The sequence below is a fragment of the Momordica charantia genome, assembly GCF_013281855.1.
Source record: "Momordica charantia cultivar OHB3-1 chromosome 7 unlocalized genomic scaffold, Mcharantia_2.0 BLBB01000007.1, whole genome shotgun sequence".
NCBI classification, from domain to species: domain Eukaryota; kingdom Viridiplantae; phylum Streptophyta; class Magnoliopsida; order Cucurbitales; family Cucurbitaceae; genus Momordica; species Momordica charantia.
In genome coordinates, this window is record NW_028275165.1 from 15,151,468 (window position 1) to 15,170,999 (window position 19,532).

At 35.1% G+C, this 19,532-nt stretch overlaps 1 pseudogene; it reads left to right on the forward strand.

Moving 5' to 3' along the window:
* Positions 1–15,132: 15,132 nt before the first annotated feature.
* On the forward strand, positions 15,133–16,818 carry LOC148210436 (UDP-glycosyltransferase 75C1 pseudogene; annotated as a pseudogene).
* Positions 16,819–19,532: the final 2,714 nt, after the last annotated feature.

Below are 19,532 nucleotides of genomic sequence, written 5' to 3' on the forward strand. Positions count from 1 at the left end.
CACCGCACCACGTCGTCGCCGCACCATCACTCTCCGACCTCCTCTGTTCTCTGTTGTCACTGCGCCGCCTACCGCCCCCCTCTGTTCTCCCTCTTCCTCGTCGTCGCCCAACTGCCCCCGTTGGCCCATTCTCCTCGTTGCAGCCCCTTAGCCCCCCCCCCGCTCTCTCACTCTCTGTCCCTCCCTGTTGCTGCACCGTGCCACACCACCACCCCACCGTTCACTCTCTCTCACGCTGGCGCCCCTCCAAATAATTAAAAATAGGGGAAAAGGAAACCGAATAATTAAAGAAAATGTTTGTTAAACCGACAAACCGACCGATCGAACCGATCGGTCGGCCGGTCGACACCAGGCTGCAGATGGATATCGTCGGGGTTGGCCAAAAACCAACCCCGACCGACCGATGGTCAGCCTAGGTTGATTGGTGGATGGTGAGATATTGCTTGAAGTAGAAACACCAACATTCTTCTTGGGAACCCGATTAGCTCCAGCAACACCACTGAAAGTGTTATGCAATACTAGTAGATTGATTAAACCGAGCATTAAAAGAGTTTTTATTGCGGTATCCTGGTGGATAGCCATATAGTTTGTAACATTTGTCAACTACATGGCCATGAAGACCCCAATGTGTGCAAAAGGATTGGTTATCTTTCCGTCGAAATTGATTAGTATATTGTTCTTTCTTGGATACTTCAACAGCAGCCATGGCCATCGAATTCATCGGATTAAAGGAAGGATTTATGGCACCAATAGCACGTTGGCACTATTCTTGGATGAATAATGAAAAAACTTTGTTCATAGGAGGAATTGGATCAATAAGTAGAATATGAGCCCTAACATTTGCATAAGATTCGTTGAGGCCAATGAGAAAGGTCATAACATACTCTGATTGAAGGTATTCTTAAAGAGACTTCAATCCATCGCAAGTGCAAGTAATTGTTGGGCGATACACGGTGAGTTCTTGCCAAATAGTTTTGAACTTCATGTAATAGGCCTTGATGGACATCGTACCTTGCACAGTGGGTGATTAATTCCTTGCGAAGTTGAAAAAGTTGCAATGGATACTTTGTTGAAATCATTCCTTAAATTCATCCCTTCATTGATCCTGTGTAAATGATACTTGCCGCTATTTCTTTTGAAACTGAATTGATAATCCAAGAAGTGACAATGTCGTTATTACACTTCCATGATGCAAGTAGGTTTCTATTCGGCTTCTTGATAGAACCATCAATAAATTCGGCCTTATTATTTCCAGAAAATGAAATTAGCATAGGTCTGCACCATGAATAACTGTAATTGCTTGCACCGAGCAATTGTTGAGTAATCAGGACAGTAGTCGGAGCAGTGGAATGGTGGAGCATATACAGATTGAGTTGCGACTCAGTAACAGTTGAATTGATTTGAGGTTCATCAGTTGTCGTTTCAATAATGGTTGAAACTGTTTCTTACTCTGCCATGAAAGCAATCTTGAAAAAAAAAAGCGTCAATAATGTGATTGATAACAGAATCAATCGAAAAGAAAAAATTGCAATGAGTGAGAAAAAAATCCAACGTTATCTCTGATACCATATCACGAATAAACTGATGAGAAAGAATATTTTGAGCTATATTCTCACACCGTATTTACAGAATACACTTGGTATAAATACAATTAGATTTTTAACTAACTTAAGAAACTAATGGTCAACAATTCATAGTTATTTCTAATAAGATTCGATCCGGAGTGGACGACAACGAACTGATAGGTGAAAAGCATGTTGAAAAACTAACATGCAAACTCCAATGCTTAAATTAGTTTTTTTTAATGTGCGTCGACGTGAGAAAGACTAGCTAATCTTGCATGCTTGCATATGAGGTATATAAAGTAGGTTAAAACTCAAAAGTCAACCCATCCACTTTGTCAGTCTATATACCTAAATAGATAGCGTACGTTATATATACAACCAATTCATTTGATGTTAGGTTTGTCCCAGACCTGAACATTGGGTCGGTTCTACAAGTAGGGGTGAGTGGCTTGGTCGAGATGGGGTCTTCGGCTTGTGGCTCTAAGATAAGTTCTGGTCGACCTTCTTTTTTCGCTTAGCTAATTCCTTTATTCGGTGTAGCCTTCCAAGGATCCACGAGTCCCAATTGAGCTACCATGTAGAGGGATATTATTTCTTTTTGGACATGAACATAATTCAATTGATTAAGACATTACTTATCTCCATATATTTGATGTTAAAACAAAAAAAACAAAAAAAAGTATGCATTTTAGGAAGAATAATTCTTAACTGAAAAAACTTCCGTGAAGACTTGTTTCATCTATTTACAATTATAATTTTTTTTTTAATAATTATTTTAAGTTGGGCACTACATCATTTTTAAATAAGAGCAAAACGTGGATAAATATTTGAAGCCACGTAAACTTTGGTATTAGATTTCAAAATCAATTTAGATTTTTGTGAAATTTTTGTGAAATTTTGCCCATAAAACCCCCTCCCCCACCCCTTCTCTCAACTCAAGTCTCATCTAACCTTCTCGATTTTGGATGTGGGTTGGGAATCGCTGGCCCTATTTTTTTGGTCCGGTTTTGAGTTAAATTTTTTTTTTCGGTAAATATCGATGAAATGTCGATATTTTGATGATATTTTGACGATATTTTATTAGATCGTCAATATAGGGGAAAACGATTTTTCTTCTATGTATCGATGTCGAACCCCTCGATACGTCAACATGTCGCTTGACATATCGATGTATCAAATGACATTTAAAACGGTGCTGCAAACATCGACAATGTCAGAAGAGATAAAAAGGCAAATTTTGGGCATGGGCATGGAAAGTTTTATGTGCAAATAAGGAAGGAAAGTGAAATTAGAGCTGTGTATCCTTAGCCTTTTGCAAATAAATGAACAGACAGATTTTTGGCAAGCGAAAGTGTAAAACATGTGGTGCTAATGTGGTATGTTGTCACGTACAGTTGGAATTACAAGGATAGCAAGAAGTGGAAACAACGTTCTACATTAATTAAGAAATGAGTTCATTCACAGTAATTATCTCTATTTGATAGGAAGCAGTTTTGAATATGAAATATTACCGTGAGAGTTATGCTAAAAGTAGATAATATCATATTATTGTAGAGATTTTGAACGAGGGAAGAAAATAGTGTCTTAAAAAAAATTATTGAGTGGTTTTCTGAAAAACACCAGCGTGGCTAGTTTTCTCAAAACCCATTGATGAAAGAAGGGCACACGTCACACATGCAGCACACAACATAAACATTATAGTATAAAATGGGTCTTTTGACAAAATTGAAAACGTGGAAAAGGTAAGTCACCTACCGACATTTTTGTGAAAATTTGATATTTCTCGAGTTTTGTTTGAAAACGTAATGAATAATGATTTTAAAGGCAGCCTAAAAAATTTGCCCTAATGACCTTTCGCGATAGATTCAGCAAACTTCGGGAAATATCTACTTTTCCCAATCTTTTTGCACAAAACGTCGGGACAAAGTTACATTTTAAAAAATGCCTATAAAAATTGTCCTAAAAACCTTTTTCCCGACAGAAAAAGTTACAACACGTTTTAAGGTTTCTCTTGAAATTTTTAAGTATCGAAAAAAACCTTATTTCTTATAGTGGTGACTAGCTATTGTGGCTACTGTAACAACGCCGTAAGAACGAGCTATAGATATTTTGCTGAATCTATCGCGAAAAGTCATTAGGGCAAATTTTTTAGGCTGCTTTAAAATCATTATTCATTACGTTTTCAAACAAAAGTCAAGAAATATCAAATTTTCACAAGAATGTCAGTAGGTGACTTATGTGAAAGAAATTGAATTCGGACTTTTCGTGGACGCGTCAGTAATTTGAATGGTTTGTATTTGAGTTTTGGATTTTGTGCATCGAGGGAGCATCAGTGAATATGCTTTTGAGTTTTTAATTATGACATGTACTTTGAAATTTGAGATTCTGATATGTGCTTTGGAATTTGGGAGCTTTGTTTTTAATTTGATTTTGGAGTCATTCTGATTTGTTCTGAGATATGTTACCCACAATTTTTGTGGATGGTGGATTGGAAGATCACGTAGATTTTGAGTCTTCGACGTAGTGCATAGTGCATTTTTCTATTCGGTGAAATTTGGTGGTGATATTGTTGGGTCAAATTTGGTAGTTGTTTTGTTGAGTGAAATTAAGAATTTTTTATTTTGCCATTATGTCCAATCGTAAGGATGATTCTCTTCAATCGATTAGTGTACAATTAGATGGTAAAAATTACTCGTATTGGAGTTATGTTATTAAGAATTTCTTGCGTGGAAAATCTATGTGGAGTTATGTTACAGGTGTTGAGGTAAGCCTAAAGATACCAAGGCAGATGACTATGCATCCTCATTGGATACTTGGGAGGTTGAAAATTCGAAGATTATCACGTAGATAAATAATTCTGTTACACACTCCATTGTGCTCAATTAGCAAAATATGATATGCTAAACAAGTTTGGGATCATTTGACCAAATTGTGTACCCAGTCTAATTTTGCCAAACAATATCAATTGGAAATAGATATTCGTGTATTACAACAGAATGATATGAGTATTCAGGATTTTTACTCCTCTATGTCAGAATTATGGGATCAATTAGCATTAACAGAATCCTTAGAATTAAGCACATTTGAAGCTTACATTGTTCGGAGAGACTCACAGCGCTTGGTCCAATTTCTTATGGCTCTTCGTCATGATTTTGAGGCATTACGTGGGCCAATTTTACATCGTACTCCTCTCACTTCTGTTAACGTAGTGGTTAGTGAACTATTAGCAGAGGAGATTCGCCTTAAGTCCCAAAAAGATAAGAGCACACCTCCTCAGAGTCAATCCGTTTTTGCAACTCCACAACAATCTTCAGCTGGTGTCATACAGAAGAATTCTCACACAAAGTTTTCTTATGACGAGTGTGCGTTCTGCAAAAAGAAGGGTCATTGGAAGGCTCAATGTCCGTTGTTATTGAATAAGGTGGGTAAATCGCAACAGAAGCAGCAACAACAACAACATCATCTGCCATCCCAACAGCAGCGGCAATCTTCGCAACCCACTCCATGGACATATCGACCGCTTCAGTCCAATAATGGAGTGGCGGTCCCATCTTTGGATCCCTACATGTTTGAGCAATTTCAGAAGTTCCTGGTTTAACAGCTTCATGTTATGTTTGCCTCATCTTCTAAAGGTTTGTCATCGCTCGATACTTCAGGTATATCCTTTACCTTATAGGTATTGGATTCAGGTGTCTCTCATCGTATGTCTCCTAGTTTGTCCTCTTTTGTTTCTTTGTCTTCTCATTTTTCTGTACCAATCGTGACTGCTGATGACACTCCTATGCCATTAGTAAGTGTCGGCAAAATTGTTACTCCTTCTGTGTCTCTCTCTGATGTTTATTATATTCCTAGTCTTACTTTGAACCTTGTCTCTATTAGTCAATTATGTAAATCTGGATACTTAATTTCTTTTTCGTCTTCCACTTATTCTATACAAGACCCGCAGTCTCAGAAGGATATTGGGATAGGCCGTAGGCAAGGGGGACTATATTTTTTGGATCAACTCAAAGTATCAGGTGTTGCAGCTTCTAGTGTGGATTCATTCTTATTTAGGGTTAATGATTTATATAAGCATCATAATGTATATTCCAAGACAATTAAATTGTTAATAAATCAAACCCTAATTTTATCTCCCTATGTTTTCAAGGTTAACTCTCTATTTTTTTCTTCCTAGTAGTCACCATAAAGGAGGAAGTGTTCTTCATCTTCTCTCAGAAACTGTCCACACACCAATTCGTTGTAGATCGAAGATAGCTCGAAAGATGTCATGGAGTCCAAGGGATCTAAAAATATAAGGGATTCGATCCCACTTTTTTTATTTTCAAAAATATTTTTAACTAAAAGTTGTCATCGAGGTCCGCCTAATCGATTTCTAACACATGCTTTTTCTGCACCTAGCAGCTGACATAAGCACGTATATGATTTCATTAAGTTGAATTGCATTGATGCAAATCTAATAATCCGTTTATACTAAAATCCCAAATTATAATCAAATAGAAAGTTTAATTCAAATAATATGATCTAAACTATATCCTAATTAAAATAGCATAATCCAGTAATAATTCAAATATCATTATCTAATATAATACCAATTCAAATAACATAAGCTGCCCCACTTTGGCCAAGCCAACACTCACCCCAAGTGTGGGATAGACTTGATGTCCAAAACCTAGGATCGTGCATTACACGAGGCAGTCTAACACTACATGAACTAGCCGAACGTAAAGCACACGGCTCAAGTATAGATTAATACAGTGGTAGGCTTGACTTTCTAGGTTCTTTTATAAATATTGTAACCCGCCTTATATCTATGGTAATTGACATTACGCTTGTTTAACTTGAAACAACTTGATTAAAATACTAATTTAAGACTTAGAATGTATCAGGTGTAGCACCTATGGGTGTACATAAATTTTTGAAAAAATCGACCCGATCGACTTAAACCGACATTGACTGATCGGTTTAGACCACAGTTCCATCTGCATCGGTTTTACATGTTATAAAACCAACCAGTTGATGGATCAGAAAATCAAAAGAAGAAAAAACTCACTGTCCACCGGGTTATTAATTTAAAAATATTTGCTCTTTTTTTCATCTCATTATCCTTTATGGCTTATTGTTTCCAATTGTCATGTATTTTAGCACGAGTAACTAGGAAAATTTCCTGTGAAAAATATGTCACTTATGTCTATGACTAGTTTTTACTGCTGTTATATAAATAGTGTTGTACCTACCTTCCTCAAGTATCTGATAGCAGAAGAGAGGGTGAGAGTTAAGAGTTGAGCTCTGTATTGTTGATCTTCTTCTCTGCATTTTATAATAAAACAGAATCTGAGTTAGTAAAGTGGACGTAGATCCTTAGGGATCGAACTACTTTAATCAAGCGTGTAATCTTTCTTCTTCCCTTGTTAGTTTTTGTTCTATGGTAAATCCATTGATTAGATTCTCACAATTGGTATCAGAGCTCACTAAAGAAACGGAAGAATTCTGTTTGATTTAAAATTTAGTGCAAGATCAAGATTCAAGAAAGAAGTTCCAAGATTCTCCGTGACTGGTTTCAAGATGGCAGCAAAATTTGAGTTGGAGAAATTCGATGGCAAAAGCGATTTCTGTCTTTGGAGAAGGAAGCTAAAGGTGTTACTGATTCAACTCAAAGTTGCGAAGATTCTTGAAGAGAAAAGTTCAGAAGAATTAACAGAAGAGAAGAAAAAGGAGATGGATGAGTCAGCCTTCAGTATTATGATACTACATCTAACAGACAATGTTCTCTACCAGGTTACTGAAATGGAACAGCAAAAGGGCTTTGGGAAAGATTGGAAAAATTATTTCTGAGCAAGTCTCTCTAAAATAAAGTTCTTTTGAAAGAAAGATTCTTTAGCTATCGTATGGAGTCTTCAAAAACTCTGGAAGAAAATTTAGACGAATTTAATAAAATTTGTCTCGATTTAGAAAATGCTGGAGAAAAAATAGGGGGTGAAAATCAAGCAATAATTCTGTTAAATTCTCTGCCACAAATGTATAAAGATATTAAAGTAGCAATCAAATATGGAAGGGATACCTTAACCCTCGAGACTGTTCTTGATGCTTTGAGAACTAAAGAGCTGGAAATCAGAACTGAGAAAAAGGAAAATGAGGCATTAATAGCTAAAGGTAAATCAGATTTCAAAAGTCATCATAACAAATACAAAAAGAACTATCAGGAGCCATAAGGATCAAAATCTAGAGGAAAAGACAAAGTTGAATGCTTCTATTGTCATAGGCTAGGTCATCTAATTAAAGACTGTTGAAAACTGAAATATAAGAACAAGGTACAAGGTAAAAGAGAGCACCAATCTTCTGCAAATGTCCTTGAGGGGTATGAGTCCGCAGAAGTTCTAATGATATCACAGAGCAATTCGAGTGAGGAATGGATTTTGGATTCGGGTTGCACCTTCCATATGACACCTCACAAACATTATTTCCAAGATCTAAAGGAATTTGATGATGGAAAAGTCTTGATGGGAAATAATCAGCATTGCACTGTCAGAGGAATCGGTTCAGTCAGACTTAGGTTGAAAGAAGGAGTTGATAAAATTCTATCTTCAGTAAGATATGTTCCGGAATTGAAAAGGAACTTGATATCATTAGGCACATTTGATAAAGAAGGCTACAACTACAAGTCAAAGGGTGGTGTTATTGAAGTATCCAAAGGGTCTATGTTAAAATTGTCTGGAAAATTAAGCAATGGTCTTTATGTTCTAAATGGCAGCACGATAATTGGCTAGGGAAATACTGTATCTCAGGCTAAAAATTCAGATATGGAATTACGGCATAAAAGACTTGCACATGTAAGTGAAAAAGGACTTCAAGAGCTGCACAAACAAGGGCTGCTTCGGAAAGCAAAATTGTCCGAGTTATCTTTCTGTGAACACTGCACACTTGGTAAGTCAACAAGAAATAAATTCAGTAGATCACCACACACTTCAAATGGGAAAATGGATTATATCCATTCAGATCTATGAGGACCTTCAAGAGTCTCCACAATGGGAGGAGCACGTTACTTCCTTAGCATAATTGATGATTTCTCTCGCAAGTTATGGTTTTTACCATTAGGCATAAGAGTGATGTATTTAAAACATTTGAACAGTGGAAGCTGCTTCTTGAGAATCAAACAGGGAGGAAGATTAAAGTGATCAGAACAGACAACGGCCTGGAATATTTGAATGAAAAGTTCAAAGTCATGTGCATTAAGTCTGGAATACAACGGCACCTAACAGTTCCAAATACACCACAGCAGAATGGTTTAGCAGAAAGTATAATAGAACCATTCTTGAAAGGGTGAGGTGTATGTTATCCAATGCTCAATTACCCAAGATGTTTTGGGGGGAAGCAGTGAATACCGCGGCTTATCTTATCAATAGAAGTCTTTCAACAGCCTTAAATTTGAAGACTCCACAAGAAATATGGACAGGGAAACCACCAAATTTGAGTTTTTTAAGGACATTTGGCTGCACAGCTTATGCTCATGAAAGGCAAGACAAGTTAGACCCACGAGCAAGAAAATGTATTTTTCTTGGGTATCCTAAAGGTGTAAAAGGATATAAACTATGACTTTTAGAATCAACTGGTGGGAGATGCATAATTAGTCGAGATGTCAAATTTGATGAAACAGAGATGCCTTGGAAGAGTTTTGGAAGTCAGAGTTACAAAAAAGAGCATGATTCTAGCAACAGTTCTTTTGAGATTGAGCTAGACACTTTTGATAATCATGCTCCAAGTACTGACAAGCAACAACAAGTATCCCAACTACCTGAAGAGCCACACCAACAGGGAATTGATGATTCAGAAATTCAAAGTGAACCTCTAGAACAAGTGACAAAAAATGTGCAGGTTCAAAATTACCAACTAACCAGAGATAGAGAAAGAAGAAGCATAAGACCACCTGCAAGGTATGCTCAAGTTGCTCAAGATGATTGTACTGTTGAATTAAATGATAATGATGCTTTATCTTATGCTTTAAACTGCCATGATTATGACTCTCTGGGGCCTGAACCAAGAACTTTTGAAGAAGCCATTCACTCTGAAAATAGTCATGAGTGGCAGAATGCAATGACAGAAGAGTTACTGTCACTTCACAAAAATGGAACATGGAATTTAGTTGAAAAACCTCTAGATCATAAAATTGTTGACTGTAAATGGATTTATAAAGTGAAGCCATCTGTGAAAGGGGGAAACAAACCAAGGTTTAAAGCAAGACTTGTAGCAAAGGGCTTCACACAGGAATATGGTATAGACTACAATGAAGTACTCTCTCCCGTAGTGAGACACTCCTACTCTCATTAGTCACTCAATTTGACTTATAATTGGAGCAAATGGACGTCACCACAGCTTTTCCACATGGAGAGCTAGAGGAAGAGATCTATATGCATCAACCACCTCGATTTATACAATGTGGAAATGAACATATGGTTTGTCACTTGAAGAAATCCTTATATGGATTAAAACAATCGCCAAGGCAGTTGTATAAGCGATTTGACACCTTCATTACTAAGTGTGGTTTCAAACGAAGTCTCTATGACAGTTGCGTGTATGTTAAAGGAGTCTCGAAAGAAAATTCAGTTTACTTACTACTATACGTAGATGACATGCTAATATCTTCAAGAAGCATGAATGAGATTAATGAATTAAAGACTCAATTGAGCAATGAATTTGAGATGAAGGATCTTGGTAAAGCTACCAAGATATTGGGGATGAAAATTCAAAGGAAGAGAAGTGAGAAAAAATTGACAATCACACAAACAGAATATCTTGACAAAATAGTCAAGAAATTTAAGCTATCATCAGCAAAAGTAGTCAAAGTACCTTTGGCTCATCACTTCAAGCTGTCTAAGGATCAATCACCAAAAACTCCAGAGGAAATTGAGGTAATGACTACAATTCCTTATTCTAATGCAGTTGGTAGCTTAATGTATGCCATGACTTGCACCCGACCTGATTTGGCTCATGCAATGAGTGTGGTAAGTCGTTTTATGAGTTGTCCTGGTAAGACTCATTGGGAAGCAGTAAAATGGATCATTAGATACATAAAAGGCAACACCAATTATGGTCTAGTCTATACACCTTAAAAAAACAAAGTTCAGAATTTTCTAAGGGGATATGCAGATGCTGATTTTGCATCTGATCTTGATAGAAGAAGGTCTACTACAGGGTATGCATTTACTTTGTTTGGAAATATAGTAAGTTTGAAATCATCTCTACAATCAGTGGTAGCCCTATCTACCACTGAGTCAGAATATATTGCTTTATCCGAAGCTACCAAAGAAGCTGTATGGCTAACTGGATTGGTCACTGAAATGACAGAAAAACTACAAGTTCCTACAATTTACTCTGATAGTCAAAGTGCCTTAGCACTCTCGAAGAATCCGGTGTATCATGACCGTACCAAACACATTGATGTGAAGTTCCACTACTTGCGGGATATGGCACTCAAGAAACAGATAAATTTTGAGAAAATAGCCTCAGTTGACAATCCTGCTGACATGCTCACGAAGACGCTATCAAGTACAAGAATCCAACAACTAAGTAACCTACTTAAGGTAGGGATTGGGTAAAGAAGATTTAGAACTTCAAAAAGTTACTACTGAGGTCTACAAAAGTTCATATCAGATAAGTGCCAAGAGGGTGAGTTGTGAAAAATATGTCACTTATGTCTATGACTAGTTTTTACTGCTGTTTATATAGATAGTGTTGTACCTACCTTCCTCAAGTATCTGATAGCATAAGAGAGGGTGAGAGTTAAGAGTTGAGCTCTGTATTGTTGATCTTCTTCTTTGCATTCTATAATAAAACAGAATCTCAGTTAGTAAAGTGGACGTAGATCCTTACGGATCGAACCACACTATAATCAAGCGTGTAGTCTTTCTTCTTCCCTTGTTCTTTTTTGTTCTAGGGTAAATTCATTGATTAGATTCTCACATTTCCTAGTTATTAAACTGCAATATGAGATAAAGGCGTTTTACACCAATTATGGCATGTGGGTAGACATCTTTGATAGTAGTTCAAACGGATATAAAATATATATTAGTTTATTTTAGTATAACAAATTTAGTTTATTTGGTATAATTTTAATATTTTATTTTATTTTATTAATAGGATCAATGAGCCTGCAATGTGGACTAAAATATTAAGGTCAATTTTGGATAAGTCACTCTAATAACATGTTTCAAAATTAGAACCCACGACCCGATCTGAGTTGGATGAGCCGACCTTCAGTTGCATCTGAAACAGTGTTTCTTGAATCCGACAACGCGCCGCGTGTTTAGGTTGTGTCATAATTCCTGTTGGGTCCAATCTCTATAAATAGAGATACTTGCCCTTAGTGCAAGGTACGTGAATCCTCTTGCATTTTATTTGTAGGTTCTTAGAGGGCTCAAGGAGGTCATTCCATTCACTCCGAGCTACACAGATTCCGAGCTTGATCTTTTTTAGATCGAAGAGGCAGATATAATTTTCTTTTTTCTTTTTAGAATATAAGTTGATAGTAAGTTTTTTCAGGTAGTTCTATTTTATTTTATGATGTTGGATTTATTTTAAATTATTTTAGTACTTAATAATATTTTATTAATTTATCTTACAATTTTGGTTATTTTAATTTATAGCTTTCCTAATTGATCTTTTATTGCAATTTTCATTATTAATTAGATACCACAACAATCAATTCTAATTTATATAGTTCAAACCAAGAAAATAATTGTACTAAAAAAGATAAATATATAAAATTGATAATATAAAATCATTTCAAAATGGGTCAAAAAGTTGTTGTGATAACAAAGCTGTTGCACTATAAGGAATTCAAATGTTGTTATTGAGTAAAGTATTGCAGCGGTGACCAATTAATTAACGTTAAATTGTTACATGGTAGGAAGTGTTTAAGAAGTGCAAACCATTGGTAAATATTTATAAATTGTTGCTATAATATTAACAATTACAACAGTTATTAGATGATTCCAGGAGTTAAGAAATTGTCTCTAATTTTACAATAGCGCTACAATACGGGTGTCTTATGACAACGATTTCCAAGATGTACTTGATCTACAAGTTTTACAAACGGTTGCTATATCCCTTGTAACACTAGTTCTACCCGTAGTTTGTGGTAATTGATGCATAATGATTATGTTATGCCACTGCTATAGTTCAATATGACCACGGCAAAAAACCTATTGTCTTATAGTCATAATTGCTTAAAAGGTTTAAGAAATGAATAAATGTCCATGATTTGTTCGTTAATCTTGGAAGTATATATAGTACAGGGAATACAACTGTTTTTCATGATCTTAGGTATACAGATAAATGTTACACGATTTTAGGGGTACACTGTTGAGAAGTTGTTGAGATATACTTAACATATCCCCACACACCTTTGAAGTAGACAAAAGTTCGGAGGATAAATACCGAACCGATCTATGGTGTGAGCCTTTGTGAATAAGTCCGCAAGTTGTTGTTCGGTAGGAATGTAGTTTGCTGTGTGGGAAAGGGAATTGGGTAAAAAAAATAGAAGGTGGTGTCAAGCCAAAGTGTAAGTGGGAAATGGGAAGAAAAAAAATATTTTTTTGATGTAGGAATTGAGTAATAGATGACGTGGGAGTGAGGCAAAAATGGAAACGGGTGAAATGTGGGTGGGGTAATTAAAACTAAAATTTGGAAGGGAAAAAAATAAATAAAATTGGGCAAGTTTGGAATAGGTTCGACGCGACAACTGTGTTACCAGGATCGAAGGAAGAAGATGCCCATGATTTGTTCATTCATCTTGGAGGTATATATACTACAGGGAATATAACTGTTTTACATCATCCAAACCAGCTCCGCTGCTCGTTTTTTTCAAAAAACCACTCAATAAATTATTTTTTTTAAAGAAACTATTTTCTTCTCTCGTCGCAAAGATCTTAAGATCATTATGATATTGTCTACTTTTAGCACAACCCTCACAATATGATTTCATCAAAAAAATTTCATATCAAAGGAAGATAATTGTCATCATCTATATACTCTGTATTAGCTAATTCTTTAACCAATGTAGAACTTTGTTTGCACTCCGTGCAACTCTAACAGTACGTCATACCACATTCATTTGATATACTTCTGATATACATCCGATGTACCCATGATATACATTATTAGATGTATGTATTATACCTCTAATATATATATATACATATATATATATATATATATATATATATATCTATCTTATGTACCTCTAATTTACGATATACTAAATATATTTGTAACTGATATACTAAACATAAGGTATATCAAATGTTTAATTTTTAGTGGTATATCAACTGTTTAAATTCTAGTTTACCATTGCAATTTATTGATTGATATACTAATATTATCAATAATGTTGATTACTATATCACTGCTATTTGTTCTATAATAATATTAATTAGATACTAAATATAAGAGATATGAACTGTTTAAATTTATAAAGTATATCATATTTCTAACTTTTCTTTTTTGACGTGCATGATCTACATAAACTTTTTATACAATAACTTTATATATATATTTTTTACACCATTGTTTTCATATGAAAAAAAAGATTAGATATAATAGTATTATATCAACACACAGGTATCATAATTATATTAGTAGATATCATCGTTATATCAGAGATATATCAGTGGTAAATTAGAAGCATATTAAGTATATATCAAATATATATCAATTTTATCTTAGTGGTAAATCATGTAATCATATATAAAAAGTTATATCAATGGTATATCATTTGTATATGAATGGTAAATTAGAGACATATCAAATATATATCACAGATATATAAATGTTGTATCGGCATGGTAAATCAATGGTTATCATACATATATCAGTGTTTAGACATATTAGAAGTTCAGTAAATATCATAGTTATATCAGAAGTACATCAATTGTATATCATTATTATATCAGTGGTACATCATAGGCATATATCTGACTATCAGTAGTTAGATATATTGCAGATATATTACAGATGTATATCAGATATATTATAGGGTAAAGTTGTAATTTGAAAATTGGACCTCCGTTTTTTTTAAAATACTATATTTAAAAAAACTAAATATAGTTGCTATATTACTTATTTTACTAAATATTTTTGCTAGATGGAATAAATTGTATGATTTTATATGTGTATATTAATGTGATGACATAAGCATGAGATAGGTGTTGGATGAGAGAAAAAATTGATAGAAAATTATCAAAAAGTGATCGTCCATTTTGGTTTTTATCATTAATATTCCATCAATAACATACAATACAAGAGTTTTTTTTATTTTATTTTTTTATTTTTGCCGACTATATAACTTTCGATGAAACAACCTAATTTGGCCGACTAAAATCATTTATTACAACAAAATTCGTCGTTATTACTCGAGACAAAATCAAACTTTGTCGCACGTACTAGTTTGTTTATTATTATTATTATTATTATTTTGTAAAGACAGTAGCTTTAATTTATGTTTCTAAAAAAGTGAAGGCAGAGCAGGAATCAAAGTTTGAAGAACCAAAAATGGGATTCTAATCAATAAACAAAAGGATCCGTCACGTAATAAGAACTTGTTTTGTTTTTACTCTATTTCTCGATATAAAAACAAATTAGAGCTGCAACTGCAACTCACATAGACAGAAGTTTTGGGAAGTGCGATGTACGAAAAGGAAAGTCACGTGCTGTTCGTGTCGTTTGCCACGCACGGCCACTTCAACCCAGGCCTCCAATTCGCCACCGTCCTCTCCCGGCGCGGCCTCCACGTCACCTTCGCCACCTCCTCCTCCGTCAGCCGCCGCCTCCGGAGCTCCCCTCCTCCCCACGCCTCTCCTTTGCCTTCCTCTCCGACTCCTTCGACGACGGCTTCAAGCCCGGCCACGACGTCGTCCTCTTCCTCTCCCAGTTCCAAAGCCACGCCTCCGCCGCCGTCCGCGACATCGTCCTCTCCGCCGCCGCGCCCGCCGCCCCTTCACCTTCGTCCTCTACTCTCTCCTCACCCCATGGATGGCCGACCTCACCCTCTCCTTCAACCTCCCCTCTGCTCTCTTCTGGAACCAGTCCGCCTCTGTCTTCTCCATTTACCACCACTTCTTCAACGCCCACCGAGACCCAATTCGGAAACTCTTCTCAATTCCCGATGGGCGAATTCAGCTGTCGGGCCTCCCTTTGCTGTCGTCTGACGAGCTCCCGTCCCTGTGCGATCCGGCCAATTCCAACTCTCTGGTCTTCAAACAGTTCGAGGTCCATTTCCGCGTCCTCAATCGAGACCCCCACTTGAAGATTTTGATCAACTCGTTCGAGGAATTGGAGCGCGACTCCTTGAGAGCGATCCCCAATGTGGATTTGGTCACAGTTGGGCCGGTGATTCAGCGCGAGATTCCGTCTGATTCCTCGACGAAATCCCACATGGCGTGGCTGAACTCGAAGCCGAAGTCGTCGGTGGTGTACGTGTCGTTCGGGAGCATCACGGCGCTGTCGAGGCCCCAATTGGAGGAGATCGCCGGAGCGCTGCTGGAGTCGGGGAGCCCGTTTCTGTGGGTGATGAGGAGCACCGTGAGCGGGGCAGAGGACGAGGCACTGAGCTGTAGGGCGGAGCTTGAGGCGCGTGGGAAGATAGTGCCGTGGTGCTCGCAGGTGGAGATTCTGTCCAATCCGGCGACCGGGTGTTTCGTGACGCATTGCGGGTGGAATTCGTTGCTCGAGAGCATTGCATGTGGGGTGCCGGTGGTGGCGTTTCCGCAATGGACGGATCAGGGAACCAATGCGAAGATCATCGAGGAGTTGTTGGAGAGTGGCGTGAGGTTAAGGGCGAATGGTGATGGCATTGTGGAGCGAGGGGAGATCAAGAGATGCCTGGAGCTTGTGATGGGCGACGGAACAAAGGGGGCGGTTTTGAGAAAGAACGTCAGAAAATGGAAGGAGCTGGCCAGGAAAGCACAGCCGGAGAGGGAGGTTCTTCCCACATCAATATTGGAGCTTTCGTTGATGAGGTTTGCAATGCGACCCCTCTCTAGTAACCACTTTATGGAAGTTCTAAGCATAGTTGAATTTGTTATTTGACGTTACTTTTGATGCCTATGTTTTAAAATAGTGCTCTTCTCATCTTTGAGTTTTTAGATTAATTTAAATGGTGTATCACCTAACGTTTGTGGAAAAGATGGGCTGACATGTTCTATATGAGTTGGAAAATATATCATTGGTTACATGGATATTCACCATACATGCATGGGGGGTTAGGCCATCTCTAGCATGATTGAATAAAATACATACAGGATGAAATACTAACGTATTTAGGTGGGCTATAACATCATTGTGCTAATTCATGCGATCAATGGACGTTATTGGCCATTGCATAACATAATCGAATAACTTAGCAATATGATCATAAACTCTAACGTGTTCATGTGGAGGATAACATCGCGTTGGTCTTTCACGTGAGCACTTATGCGATGCTCTTTATAAAATACGATAGTTAACCTTATCGCGGTGCTAGTCATAAGATTACGTTGGCGGTGTTTATATTTTAACACATATATGGTGTATGGTGTATGTAGAGAACACGATATAACTTCTCGAAGAAGTTTCGTTTATTTTATTAGAAAAAACAATTGAGGATTTTGTTGGTTTTTTAAGATGTGAAAGAAAATGAAACTTAAAAAAATGATTCACATATAGTGGTTTTGTTTCTTTATTTTATTAAATTTTAAGTTATCTTATTATTTTGTTAAAGCTACAAATATATGTGTTAAAGTTATCTTGCCTAATTTCCTCAAATGGCATACATTATAGGCCAACAAATTATATATTAGAAATACGGTAAAATATTTCAATTTAAATATTTATTGAGTTGAGAGTGCATTTCTGATCAAGGGAAAAATACATCTAAAATACACGTCATCTATGATCTACTCAAATGGACACGCATATGAATCTTGTCAAGCATCAGATTGGGGCAGTTCGGTAAAAGCCGATCTAGGCGGTAAATGTTTGAACTCATTTCCAATGTTCCAATTGTTAACCGTGTAACTATATTTTTCTCGTGTATGTTTTGTCTAAAAAATTCGGAGATAACTGCAAATTCAAATTTAAATCTTTTACACCAACGTTTATGAAGAGATATTATAAATATCTTTAGATAAAAAGGACAAGGTAGGCGAACTTTGGGGTTTTTTGATATACCTACTTTTTTTACTATTTTAAGTTGAGATTTTATTATTTATATTAATAAATAGGTCAATCAAAATAGGGTTACTTTTTTAAGATTTTTTTTAAATAAAAATTTTATTATTTTATATTAATATAGCTATTTTTCAAAACATTAAACTTCGATGGAATGAAAATATCTCAAAATATATATTTTTTTTAATACGGATGAGTATTCGAACTTATGATCTTTTTGTGAGAGACAAGTACCAAATTGATATTTATTGTTTTTTTTTTAATTACAGTATTTAGTTAAATTAAATTCTAAGCTCATTAATCAAAATCCATTCACTATGAAAAGTGTCTTCTCAGATCAACCAATTTTCAATTTAGTCTAATTTTTAAAAGTTTCAAATTTACTTTAGTAGATAAAAAAATTTCAATTATGTTATTCCATACAAATTGTTAAAATTTTGTTAATTTTTTTTAAATCATTAAATTATTATTTTATTAACTTCTTTATTTAGACATGTGATCATGCTAGTTGACACATGAAATTCAACCTGTCCATCAACTAAATTTGATCCACCAATTAACAAAATTCATTTTTTCCAAATAATAAATCCATGTGTTCAAAAATTTTAATAAAACAATGATTTTATGACACATTAAATTTTAGGTCTTTTATCAGAAAAAAAAAACAAACAAAAAAAGTTTATGTCAAAAATTATAGCATTTTTTTTTGACCTAATGATCTAAATGAGAACCTATTAATACATTGAAGGTAAAATTGAGAATTTTAAAAAATTAATGACCAGATTGAGAAAACCGTTCAAGAATGTGGCCACTTGGGTATTTTAAAAAAATCTCCTAGTACTAAATCAATACATATTTTTTTCCTTAAAAAAATACATATTATCTTTGTTCACACGATACTTTGTTCTTTATTAATAATTATTTAATAGTGAAAGACTCACGTTATCCTTCAACAATGCTGATGTGACAAGTAATGAACAAAAAAGAGTATATATATGGATGAGATTATTTTTTTTAATCTCTTTTTATTAAAAAATATATAATATTCATTATATGGCATTATTAAAATAAAATAATGCTCTCTTTTTATTCATTATATGGGGTTATTGTTTTATATATAAAGTTTGGGGGTCTAATCCTCTTCAATGTCACCTCAGCCTTCTTTAGTTTTATTTGAGACAAGAACCTACCCATCACAATAACAACCAACAAACTTCCATTTAGCCTTTTCACCACCTTAAATTATTTTCATAAATTTTATTATCTAATCTTTTTAAAAAAATTTGCAACAAAAAGAGTAGAAAATAGTGATATATATATATACATACATATAAGGATTAGAAAAAAAAAACAGATTTGTTTCGTTGATGATCTAAAAATAGAAATTTTAAAACAAGGAATTTGAAAACTGTATTTCATGTTTTCAATGCTTTTGAATACTTAGTTGGTAGCAAATTTAAAAATTGAATTAAAAATTAAAAGTTGTTCAATGTATTTTTAGTAATATATTTGTAAATTAGTGGTAGTTAATTAATTATTTAGTTCAATCTAAAATATTATTAATTAATTTATTAATGTGTATGTTATAAATTTTGTATGATTATTATTTTATAATATTATAAATTTATAATATATTATGTTTTACATATTTTAACTTTAACAAAATGAAATGAATTTATCAAACTTTTTATATTTTTTAATGTAATTATACATTTAAAAACTTAAAATTTAGAATCGGAAAATAGTGAAACATATTGTTTTCATAATTTG